The following is a 10,342-nucleotide window of genomic DNA, read 5'->3' as shown; positions in this document are numbered from 1 at the left end:
AATACCCACCCGGCGGTCGACCGTAGGCGCCTCCGATGCACGTGCACAGATCTGGGACTCGGTGTGTCGTTCGATAGCACCAGTCGGAGAGACGGTGCGCGAGACCGAGTCGACCGAGAGCGTCGTCGGCAGGGAGTGCACGAGAGGGGGTCGATCGAATGTTCGCGACCCTTTAGTGTAGCGGGCATTGGCTTACGTGTGCCCGACGGAGACGGCAGAAGGACCGACGAGCACACGCATAGAGTTGTGACCTCGTCAGAGATGACGAGCCCCCACCCCGCGAAAATATTGCCAACTTTAGTGTAGCGGGTACTGGCTAGGATGTGCCCGACGGAGGCGGGAAGAACGACACACGGACACATGCATAGAGATGTGACCGTCGTCAACTTGAACGTATCGGGCGCTGGCTGGGATGTGCCCGGCGGAGACGGCAGAACGACACGCGAACACATGCATAGTGTTGTGACGTCGTTAAAGAAGACTTGACAAAAAAAAATAAAATAAATAAATACAAAAAATCGAGCGGGTATTGGCATAGGTTTGCCCGACGGTAGAACGACACACGAACACATGCATAGAGTTTGTGAAGATTGTCAACTTGCATGTATCGGGTACTAGCGGCCTGTGTGTGCCCGACGGAGACGGCAGAACGACACACGGACACATGCATAGAGTTGTGACGTCGTTAAAGAAGACTTGACAAAAAAAAAAAAATAATAAATACAAAAAAATCAAGCGGGTATTGGCATAGGTTTGCCCGACGGCAGAACGACACGCGAACACATGCATAGAGTTTGTGACCGTTGTCAACTTGAATGTATCGGGCGCTGGCTGGGATGTGCCCGGCGGAGACGGCAGAACGACACGCGAACACATGCATAGAGTTTGTGACCGTTGTCAACTTGCATGAATCGGGTACTGGCCTGTGTGCGCCCGACGTTGACGGTAGAACGACCCACGAGCACATGCATAGAGTTTGTGACCGTTGTCAACTTGCGTGTATCGGGTACTGGCCTGTGTGTGCCCGACGTTGACGGCAGAACGACCCGCGAACACATGCATAGAGTTGTGACCATTGTCAACTTGAATGTATCGGGCGCTGGCTTGATTGTGTGCCCGACGGAGACGGCAGAACGACCCACGAACACATGCATAGAATTTGGACTTCCTTGAAGAAGACGTTGACATAAAAAAAAAAAAAAAAAAGTCAAGCGGGTACTGGCTCAAGTGTGCCCGACGGTGACGGTAGAACGACCCGCGAACACATGCATAGAGTTGTGACCATTGTCAACTTGAATGTATCGGGCGCTGGCTGGGATGTGCCCGGCGGAGACGGCAGAACGACACGCGAACACATGCATAGAGTTTGTGACCGTTGTCAACTTGAATGTATCGGGCGCTGGCTGGGATGTGCCCGGCGGAGACGGCAGAACGACACGCGAACACATGCATAGAGTTTGTGACCGTTGTCAACTTGCATGAATCGGGTACTGGCCTGTGTGCGCCCGACGTTGACGGTAGAACGACCCACGAGCACATGCATAGAGTTGTGACCGTTGTCAACTTGAATGTATCGGGTACTGGCCTGTGTGTGCCCGACGTTGACGGCAGAACGACCCGCGAACACATGCATAGTGTTGTGACCATCGTCAACTTGAATGTATCGGGCGCTGGCTTGATTGTGTGCCCGACGGAGACGGCAGAACGACCCACGAACACATGCATAGAATTTGGACTTCCTTGAAGAAGACGTTGACATAAAAAAAAAAAAAAGTCAAGCGGGTACTGGCTCAAGTGTGCCCGACGGTGACGGTAGAACGACCCGCGAACACATGCATAGAGTTGTGACCATTGTCAACTTGAATGTATCGGGCGCTGGCTGGGGATGTGCCCGGCGGAGACGGCAGAACGACACGCGAACACATGCATAGAGTTTGTGACCGTTGTCAACTTGAATGTATCGGGCGCTGGCTGGGATGTGCCCGGCGGAGACGGCAGAACGACACGCGAACACATGCATAGAGTTTGTGACCGTTGTCAACTTGCATGAATCGGGTACTGGCCTGTGTGCGCCCGACGTTGACGGCAGAACGACCCGCGAGCACATGCATAGAGTTGTGACCGTTGTCAACTTGAATGTATCGGGCGCTGGCTGGGATGCGCCCGGCGGAGACGGCAGAACGACACGCGAACACATTCATAGTGTTGTGACCGTCGTCAACTTGAATGTATCGGGCGCTGGCTAGGATGTGCGCGGCGGAGACGGCAGAACGACACGCGAACACATGCATAGAGTTTTGACCACTGTCAACTTTAATGTATCGGGCGCTGGCTAGGATGTGCGCGGCGGAGACGGCAGAACGACACGCGAACACATGCATAGAGTTTGTGACCATTGTCAACTTGCGTGTATCGGGTACTGGCCTGTGTGTGCCCGACGTTGACGGCAGAACGACCCGCGAACACATGCATAGAGTTGTGACCATTGTCAACTTGAATGTATCGGGCGCTGGCCTGTGTGTGCCCGACGGAGACGGCAGAACGACCCACGAACACATGCATAGAATTTGGACTTCCTTGAAGAAGACGTTGACATAAAAAAAAAAAAAAAAAAGTCAAGCGGGTACTGGCTCAAGTGTGCCCGACGGTGACGGTAGAACGACCCGCGAACACATGCATAGAGTTGTGACCATTGTCAACTTGAATGTATCGGGCGCTGGCTGGGATGTGCCCGGCGGAGACGGCAGAACGACACGCGAACACATGCATAGAGTTTGTGACCGTTGTCAACTTGAATGTATCGGGCGCTGGCTGGGATGTGCCCGGCGGAGACGGCAGAACGACACGCGAACACATGCATAGAGTTTGTGACCGTTGTCAACTTGCATGAATCGGGTACTGGCCTGTGTGCGCCCGACGTTGACGGTAGAACGACCCACGAGCACATGCATAGAGTTGTGACCGTTGTCAACTTGAATGTATCGGGCGCTGGCTGGGATGCGCCCGGCGGAGACGGCAGAACGACACGCGAACACATGCATAGTGTTGTGACCATCGTCAACTTGAATGTATCGGGCGCTGGCTAGGATGTGCGCGGCGGAGACGGCAGAACGACACGCGAACACATGCATAGAGTTTTGACCACTGTCAACTTGAATGTATCGGGCGCTGGCCTGTGTGTGCCCGACGGAGACGGCAGAACGACCCACGAACACATGCATAGAATTTGGACTTCCTTGAAGAAGACGTTGACTTAAAAAAAAAAAAAAAAAGTCAAGCGGGTACTGGCTCAAGTGTGCCCGACGGTGACGGTAGAACGACCCGCGAACACATGCATAGAGTTGTGACCATTGTCAACTTGAATGTATCGGGCGCTGGCTGGGATGTGCCCGGCGGAGACGGCAGAACGACACGCGAACACATGCATAGAGTTGTGACCGTTGTCAACTTGAATGTATCGGGCGCTGGCTGGGATGTGCCCGGCGGAGACGGCAGAACGACACGCGAACACATGCATAGAGTTTGTGACCACTGTCAACTTGCATGTATCGGGTACTGGCCTGTGTGCGCCCGACGTTGACGGTAGAACGACCCACGAGCACATGCATAGAGTTGTGACCGTTGTCAACTTTAATGTATCGGGCGCTGGCTGGGATGTGCCCGGCGGAGACGGCAGAACGACACGCGAACACATGCATAGAGTTGTGACCGTTGTCAACTTGAATGTATCGGGCGCTGGCTGGGATGTGCCCGGCGGAGACGGCAGAACGACACGCGAACACATGCATAGAGTTTGTGACCATTGTCAACTTGCATGTATCGGGTACTGGCCTGTGTGCGCCCGACGTTGACGGTAGAACGACCCACGAGCACATGCATAGAGTTGTGACCGTTGTCAACTTGAATGTATCGGGCGCTGGCTGGATGTGCCCGGCGGAGACGGCAGAACGACACGCGAACACATGCATAGAGTTTGTGACCACTGTCAACTTGCATGTATCGGGTACTGGCCTGTGTGCGCCCGACGTTGACGGTAGAACGACCCACGAGCACATGCATAGAGTTGTGACCATTGTCAATTTTAATGTAGCGGGTACTGGCCTGTGTGTTTCCCGACGTTGACGGCAGAACGACCCACGAGCACATGCATAGAGTTGTGACCGTTGTCAACTGAAATGTATCGGGCGCTGGCTGGGGATGTGCCCGGCGGAGACGGCAGAACGACACGCGAACACATGCATAGAGTTTTGACTTCGTTACAGAGGACGTTGACAAAAAAAAAATAATAATAATAATATCAAAAAAAACAAAACATGGTCAACTTTAGTGTAACGGGTATTGGCTTAAGTGTGTGACCCAATGGTCAGAATGAGTGGGCAGAGTGAATCGGATTATATATTAAGGGGAGTGTCTTGTCTCGCCGGTCGATCTTCAAATTGTAGAAGTTTCCTCATATATCTCCTTGATTTCGTCAAGATATATCCGGCACGGGAGCAACCCCGACACTCCTCTGAAAATACGGGTCGCTCCCATGTGAGAAGGTCGATGGTGTGATCGACGGCACGAGTGTCATGCGACCGGGCGAGGGCCGAGTAATTAGCCGACGGTGATGCACACATGCGTAGGCATGGGACCCGTTGTCGTTGCACGAGTCTGTGAGACGGGGCGCCGCCGGACAAGACATACCCGGCACGGGAGCAACCCCGGCACTCCTCTGAAAACACGGGTTGCTCCCGGGTGAGAAGGTCGATGGTGCGGTCGATGGCACGAGTGTCATGCGACCGGGCGAGGGGCCGAGATTTAGGCCGACGGTGATGCACACAGGCGTAGGCTGGGACTCGTCGTGTTGCACGAGTCTGTGAGACGGGGCGACGGCCGACCTCGACGGCAGGCCGCCCGATGCATCCGCAAGGTGTGGCTCTCGTCCGAGATTTTGAGATCTCTTTAGTGTAGCGGGTATTGGCTTAAGTTGTGTGATCCAATGGTCAGAACGAGCGGGCAGAGTGAATCGGATTCTATATATGAGGGGGGTAGTAGAGTCGATCCAAGACTCGAGAAGGCTTTTAATGTCTGTCGTGTGTGTATGCGTGTCATGGTTGGACTCCAGCGGGCCCTTTCGGTAGGGTCAGCCGTCGTTTCATCGCGACCATGTGTTGCAACTCGGCGCTCAGAGCGGGGGTTTTCACCCACTCGCCCCGTGAGCAGAGGTGTCCCTCCGTGCACACGTATATATCGACGTTCAGATATGAAGCTTTCGCGGACGGGAGTCCACCCGAGACTCGAAAAGGCTCCTTGCCTGTGGTGCGTAAATATGTTTTTGCACGTCAGACCCTTGCTGGCCTTCTCGGTAGGGTCAGCCGTCGTTTCATCGCGACCATGTGTTGCAACTCGGCGCTCGGTGCGGGGGTTTTCACCCACTCGCCCCGTGAGTAGAAGGTTCTTTCGTGCATATGTATATATACAATCCCAGATATTGAGCTTTTTCATCCGCAGAACCCCCGGTGGAGAAGAGAGAGAGTAGAGATGAGAGAGAAAGGAGAAGGGAGAAGGCCTCTCGCGTTGCGTGGTCGATGGCACGAGTGCCATGCGACCAGGCGAAAGGCAAACGGCAAGCCGACGGCGACGGCAGGCCGCCCGACTCACCCGCAGAGAATCTGGGTCTCGTTCGAGATTTCGAGATCTCTTAAGTGTAGCGGGTATTGGCTTAAGTGTGTGATCCAATGGTCAGAACGAGCGGGCAGAGTGAATCGGATTCTATATATGAGGGGGGTAGTAGAGTCGATCCAAGACTCGAGAAGGCTTTTAATGTCTGTCGTGTGTGTATACGTGTCATGGTTGGACTCCAGCGGGCCCTTTCGGTAGGGTCAGCCGTCGTTTCATCGCGACCATGTGTTGCAACTCGGCGCTCAGAGCGGGGGTTTTCACCCACTCGCCCCGTGAGCAGAGGTGTCCCTCCGTGCACACGTATATATCGACGTTCAGATATTGAGCCTTTTCATCCGCAGAACCCCCGGTGGAGAAAGAGCAGGACCTCGGTGTCGTCAGATATCGAGCTTTCTCCACGGGACCCGTTCGGGCATGCTGCCGTTGCTGCGACCATGTGTTGCACTCGGCGCTCGGTACGGGCTTTTTCATCCAAGCAACGAATGCACGCTCGAGGCGTGCGATTGCTCTCCCCTGTTCCAGTGGACGAGCCGTCGCCCTCCCGCGTCGCTTCGAACCGGTCCCGTCTCCGAGGCGGGACCACTGCGACTCCTCTCGAGACGACCCAGTCGACTCGGGTAGAGATACACACCTCGAGAATCCCTTCGGGCGGTTCTTCGATCACTGTACCGTAATAGCACGGCATCGACAATTGAGAATTCAGAGAGAGAGAGAGGGGAGTGCGAGAGCGACTCCCGGACGGCGAACGGGCCCAGCCCGGTTCTGTCGACCGTTACCTGGTTGATCCTGCCAGTAGTCATATGCTTGTCTCAAAGATTAAGCCATGCACGTCTAAGTACAATCCTGAACATACAAGAGAAACTGCAGATGGCTCATTAGATCAGTTATGGTTTATTGGAGAAAGTCTTATACCATGGATAACTGTGGTAATTCTAGAGCTAATACATGCAACAAAGCGCCGACCCTTCGGGGGAAGCGTGCTCTTATTAGGAACAAGGCCAGCCCGGTCCTTTCGGGGTCCGGTCTCCGCTGGTGAACTCTAGATAATCATGCCGATCGCACGGTCTTGCACCGGCGACGCTCCCTTCAAAAGTCTGCTCTATCAACTTTCGATGGTAAGTTATGCGCTTATCATGGTTGTGACGGGTAACGGAGAATCAGGGTTCGATTCCGGAGAGGGAGCCTGAGAAACGGCTACCACATCCAAGGAAGGCAGCAGGCACGCAAATTACCCACTCCTGACACGGGGAGGTAGTGACAAAAAATAACGATACAGGCCTCTTCGGAGGCCCTGTGATCGGAATGAGTACACTTTAAATCCTTTAACGAGGATCTACTGGAGGGCAAGTCTGGTGCCAGCAGCCGCGGTAATTCCAGCTCCAGCAGCGTATATTAAATTTGCTGCAGTTAAAAAGCTCGTAGTCGGATTTCTGGCCGGGGCGGGCGGTCCGCCGTGAGGCGTGCACTGCCCGTTCCCCTTCTCCCCGTCAAACGGGAGTCGTGGGAGATTTTTCCCGGCCAGTGATTCGGTTGGTCGTGCGGTGCTCTTAACTGAGTGCCGTGCGAGACTGGAACGTTTACTTTGAGAAAATTGAAGTGTTCAAAGCAGGCCAAAGTGCCCGAACAGCTCAGCATGGAATAGTGGAAGAGGACCTCGGTTCTATTTCGTTGGTCTTGAGATCCTGAGGTAATGATCAAGAGGGACTGCCGGGGGCATTCGTATTGCGGGCGTGAGAGGTGAAATTCTTGGATCGTCGCAAGACGCCCGACAGCGAAAGCATTTGCCAAGAATGTCTTCATTGATCAAGAACGAAAGTCGGAGGATCGAAGGCGATCAGATACCGCCCTAGTTCCGACCATAAACGATACCGACTCGTAATTCGCCGGCGTTCCTCCCATGACGCGGCGGGCAACTCTCCGGAAAACCAAAGTCTTTGGGTTCCGGGGGAAGTATGGTTGCAAAGCTGAAACTTAAAGGAATTGACGGAAGGGCACCACCAGGAGTGGAGCCTGCGGCTTAATTTGACTCAACACGGGGAAACCTACCCGGCCCGGACACAGTGAGGATTGACAGATTGAGAGCTCTTTCTTGATTTTGTGGATGGTGGTGCATGGCCGTTCTTAGTTGGTGGAGTGATTTGTCTGGTTAATTCCGATAACGAACGAGACTCTTGCTTGCTAAATAGTCCGGCCACCCGTCGTGGTGAGCCGCGAACTTCTTAGAGGGACAAATGGCTTTCAGCCATACGAGATGGAGCAATAACAGGTCTGTGATGCCCTTAGATGTCCGGGGCCGCACGCGCGCTACACTGGCGCAAGCAGCGGGTACATTTGCCCTCGGCCGAAAGGTCCGGGTAATCCGCTGAGACTTCTCCGTGCTGGGGACAGGGACTTGTAATTGTGTCCCTTGAACGAGGAATTCCAAGTAAACGCGAGTCATCAGCTCGCATTGATTACGTCCCTGCCCTTTGTACACACCGCCCGTCGCTACTACCGATCGAATGACTTAGTGAGGCCATCGGATCGACCGTCTGGCACCCCCGGCTTCGGCCGGTTGTCGAGGCGCGACGAGAAGACGGTCAAACTTGATCATTTAGAGGAAGTAAAAGTCGTAACAAGGTTTCCGTAGGTGAACCTGCGGAAGGATCATTAACAGAACCCTTCCCCTCCGTGATCGGAGAGGGAACAAAGGGGGAATGTCGGAAAAGCCGTCACAGAGAGACACGCGGAGAGAGCAAATTGGAAAAGCCGGGGGGACTCGAGCGGGGTTTTCACCGCCTCCTTCCCCGTTCCACGGTCGAGGTCAGACCCCGCGCTTCGCCTTCGCTCTCTCCGACAAAAAGGAGACGGGCGTGTCACACACAGACCAGCCCGGGGAGTACCCGGTTCTTCTCTCGTCGTCTGTCTCACGGAGTCTCGCGCTCCCGGTAGCTTCGAGGGAGAAGTCCCGCAAGGGTGGAGACGCCGTCGCCGTCCGCGGCGCGGCGCTCCTCGAGGCATTCTCCGCAGGGCAGAGAAGGGGCACCGGTGTCGCCCGATTTCCCCCCAGTCGGCGAGTCTGACTCGCGCGACCCGCCCTCGCGGCGGTGGGGGGAAGGAGGGAGCCCGCTTCCCCCCTCGGCTCGACGGAGGATATTTCTTTCCAGTCACAAGCAAAGAAGGCACAGAGTCCCCGTGTCCTTTCTCCTTCCGTTCCACTTCTTCCCTCGGCTCTGAGGAGAGTTTGCGAACGCGGGAGTCTTCCAGTGGCAAATGACAATTCTTGGTGGTGGATCACTCGGCTCGTGCGTCGATGAAGAACGCAGTTAGATGCGAGAATTCATGTGAATTGCAGAACTCACTGATCATCGACTTATTCGAACGCAAATGGCGGCTCGGGGATGCTCTGCTCCTCGAGCCACGTCCGTCTGAGCGTCTGAAGACAATCACTCACAGAGTCGGCGTGTTCGCGCGCCGGAGGAGCGCCCGGCCGCAGCCGTCCCTTCGACGGCCGGCTGCGTCGGGTCAGTGTCAGATGGAGTTCTGTGATGTCGGCGCCGGTGAAACTCGGCGAGCAGGCTCGATCGGTAACCGGGGGTTCGTCGGTCGTGCGACGTGCCATCGGGGTGTAGACGTATGCGCCCGTGGTGCGGTCCAGCGTCCGACCCCCCGGAACGGTCGAGGAGCCTCTGCCGGGCAGAGCCGGTCGACCCAATCGCGGGGTCTCTCGTCCTCCCGTCTGCGTTCTCGCAGGCGCATGGTAGGCCACCCTTTCCCGCCGGCGACCCGATTCTTCGGGGAGCGCCGGGGAAGGAGAGACCCCGGGTCGCCGCTATGACTCCGATCACGTTCCACGTGTCTTTCACGATTCCAGACCTCAGATCGGATGAGATTACCCGCTGGATTTAAGCATATCACTAAGCGGAGAGAAAAGAAACTAACAAGGATTCCTTCAGTAGCGGCGAGCGAAGCAGGAAGAGCCCATCGCCGAATCCCCGCGCCCGTTTGCGGTGCGAGGGACCTGTGGCGTAAGGAAACTGAACTCCGGTCGACAGAGTCCGGCCGCAGTCCACTGTGATCGGGGCTGCAGCTTACCCGCAGCGGGTGTAAGGCCCGTAGGGCGGACTCGAAGGCCGGAGGGAAAGCTTTCCAAGAGTCGGGTTGTTTTAGAATGCAGCCCAAAGAGGGGTGGTGAACTCCATCCAAGGCTCAATACTATGCACGAGACCGATAGTCAACAAGTACCGTGAGGGAACGTTGAAAAGAACTTTGAAGAGAGGGTTCAACATTGCGTGAAACTGCCAAGAAGTAAACGGATGAGTGCCGCATGCTACATGGGGCGTCCGGTTGATTCAGGCGCGGTCGGCGCGGCAGCGTGTGCGGGTTCGGATCCCTCGGGACCGACCCGCGGCGCTTCGCCGTCCGGTCCGCGTCGCACTTCTACCGTTCGGCGCCCTTCCCGGCGACCGACCGAAGAGCGGAGCAGAGGGGCGGGCGAGGCTGCGGCGTGCGGGGGCTTCGGCCCTCGCCGTCTTACGCCGCCCGTCACGGTTGCTCACTGCGCTCTCTGTCGAGGACTCTGCGTGACGGCCTGCCCCCCCGGGGGTTCAGGCAGCGGGGTCCGGGCCACCGGCGTCTCCGTCGGTCGCGTGCACAGCTTGCTGTCGCGTGGCCGGCGGGATCCGGAGGGTCCGGTCTC

General features: G+C 56.0%; 3 non-coding genes across 3 annotated transcripts in view; all 3 read left to right on the top strand.

The window, feature by feature from the left end:
* Nucleotides 1-6,437: 6,437 nt before the first annotated feature.
* Nucleotides 6,438-8,316, top strand: LOC139968363 (small subunit ribosomal RNA). Its single transcript, XR_011793368.1, has one exon. It is a non-coding gene; the product is annotated as a small subunit ribosomal RNA (ribosomal RNA).
* Nucleotides 8,317-8,921: 605 nt separating this feature from the next.
* LOC139968231 (5.8S ribosomal RNA) lies at nt 8,922-9,081 on the top strand. The gene has a single exon (XR_011793268.1). It is a non-coding gene; the product is annotated as a 5.8S ribosomal RNA (ribosomal RNA).
* Nucleotides 9,082-9,515: 434 nt separating this feature from the next.
* LOC139968461 (large subunit ribosomal RNA) overlaps nt 9,516-10,342 on the top strand; it is a 4,027-nt gene continuing 3,200 nt past the window's right edge. Inside the window, exon 1 of the ribosomal RNA XR_011793458.1 lies at nt 9,516-10,342. This exon is cut by the window's right edge and continues 3,200 nt beyond it. This is a non-coding gene — a ribosomal RNA (large subunit ribosomal RNA).

The sequence above is a fragment of the Apostichopus japonicus genome, chromosome 5 (genome assembly GCF_037975245.1).
Source record: "Apostichopus japonicus isolate 1M-3 chromosome 5, ASM3797524v1, whole genome shotgun sequence".
Lineage (NCBI taxonomy): Eukaryota > Metazoa > Echinodermata > Holothuroidea > Aspidochirotida > Stichopodidae > Apostichopus > Apostichopus japonicus.
Note: the sequence above shows the minus strand (reverse complement) of the source record. Positions and strands in the feature narration are given on the sequence as shown.